This window comes from Olea europaea, chromosome 21, assembly GCF_002742605.1.
Source record: "Olea europaea var. sylvestris chromosome 21, O_europaea_v1, whole genome shotgun sequence".
NCBI classification, from domain to species: Eukaryota; Viridiplantae; Streptophyta; class Magnoliopsida; order Lamiales; family Oleaceae; genus Olea; species Olea europaea.
In genome coordinates this window covers 17,867,473-17,869,625 of record NC_036257.1, presented here as the reverse complement: position 1 = coordinate 17,869,625, position 2,153 = coordinate 17,867,473, and the positions used below count along the sequence as shown (strand labels likewise).

Below are 2,153 nucleotides of genomic sequence, written 5' to 3'. Positions count from 1 at the left end.
CCCGGACCACCGGCTTCCTAATGATTGATGAACAAGGCTAGGCGATCCAATTTATAGACAATTAGAGGGGATATAAACGGCTAGATAAAGTTACCGTATTGATCTGAACGGTCAAATTCGCGTTACAATCCTTGTGGAAATCGGAAACTTCGTAAGTCAGTGAGTTTTAGGCGGCGATGATTGTAAAAGTATTCGAGAAAATACCATAAATCCAGATTCTTGAAATGATTACCCAGCTCTGGAAGCAGAGAATTGTGAGTTCTTCCTCTGGCTCGGGTGAATTGATGAGAGAGAGGGTAGAGATTTGTAAGGGGTAGAGAGAGAGAGAGAGATTTTTAATGTAGGGATGAGAGTGAGAGAGATTAACGTGGGTTGGTTACTAGAATTTTTGGAGAGATAAAATTCCATGGAAAATAAAATCCACCTCCCCCCAAGAAAAATATTTTCCTTGTTTTCAGGGAAAATGAGGTCACGTGACCAAAAGAAGGAAAATATTTTCCTTAGAAAAAATTGTCAATCAAACAAGACAAAAGTAGAAAATTAGGTGGAAAAAACCCATTTTCCATGGAAAATATGTGCAATCAAACACATCCTTAGTTGTTATTAGACGAAAAATAAAGACAACAAATTGAAATTCGAGACTTACGTCCACCCATAATTGATCAAGTACTTCTCTAAAACTAAATTCTTACACCTGCACTATACAATATGTTATATTGTTATACTTCAAAAATTGGACAAAATTAATTGTAGAAGAAAAGATAAATGATAAACCTCAAATTCAAAGATGGAAATTTGAAAATCTGTTTGGTCTTTCAATAAATTCGTGACTTTATTTGCTAAGAAATCGGTTTATCCTAGCCGAACCGTGCTACACATACATAATCATTTATCTAATCTTTTACCTACTACTCACATCATTTGAGTGAGTGGGACCTTGGTTCGGATTATTAAATTACACAAGGGGCCCGCATGTTTGTGCGGGGAGGGGGGGACACTATTCGGTACACCCCCTCGGTACAAACATCTTTATCCTAGCCGCAATTATGACTGTTATAAAGCAACCAGTAGATATGGTTTCCTTTCCTTGTCAAGGGAAGTTACAGATTAATTTTGTTTCCTTTCTAGAGGAATTCAAATACTAATATGCTTAAAAATCTATCAGATAATTCCTATTCAAATATGAATTCCTAAAATATTAATGACCTGGATTTAAATTAAATAATTGAGAACCAATAGATAAGTACAAATCTTTTCCTATATATATATTATGAAACTAGGAATATATTTTCCTCATTCAAGGCAACCATTTCAATTAGAATAAGGGAAAATTGCAACAGAAGCTTCAAACATTTGCAACATTAGCAGACTTTTTCCAAACTTTTGATTTGTTACAGCCGTCACCCCTAACCTTTCCAAACGTTGCATGTGAGGCTCTTTTTGACTTTTTTCATCCAAAATTTCGTTAGTTGACCAAAAAAATTATTTTGACCACATTTTAACAATTTTTAGAGGGGCAAAATGGTAAATTTGTATTAAAATTAAAAATCAAAAAATAAAAATGGTATTCTTCTTCCCCAACCCACTCACGCCTCACCCACACCTGAAGCATCTCCTACCTCACGCCACCCAAAACCACCCCCCAATGCTAAAGCAAAATCCTACCCACCCAGCGCCGACCATCATCTGCCTACCTTAGCCGCACCTAGAATCGTCGCCACCGCTCAATTAAACACATTAAATTAGCTGAAAGATTCAAATAAATCGAAATGACTTTTCAGTATTAAACCCACATTTTCACCAAATACCAATGATTTTTCAACTGGTGATTCTCATTAACTTGCTGAATCATAACCAAATTCCGGTCCAACACTAGATGTACTTCTTGGAAATTTTCAGTGAAGGTTGTAGAAGAGGTAGTCAAATTGGTTAAAGGCTGTAGGATTGAGAATATTTGAAAAAAAACAAGCGCAATTTTTGAATGGTGTTTTAGCCGAAGGAGGGATATTTTGTTGAGTTGAAGGGATGACTCCATGTGGTGAAAAGTGTTGTGGTGGTGGATTACGATTTGGGAGAGCGACTCTGCTTCCGATAAGGGTTCGATTTGTAGGATTGTGGGCTTTGTAATGGTGATTGGAAATTGGGTTCCTTGA

At 36.5% G+C, this 2,153-nt stretch overlaps 1 protein-coding gene across 1 annotated transcript in view; it reads right to left on the bottom strand.

Moving 5' to 3' along the window:
- LOC111370980 overlaps positions 1-265 on the bottom strand; it is a 3,373-nt gene extending 3,108 nt beyond the window's left edge. Inside the window, exon 1 of the mRNA XM_022992906.1 lies at positions 95-265. The gene's annotated coding sequence lies outside the window, so the exon portion shown is untranslated. The remainder of the gene's footprint in view (positions 1-94) is intronic.
- Between the last annotated feature and the right edge of the window lie 1,888 nt (positions 266-2,153).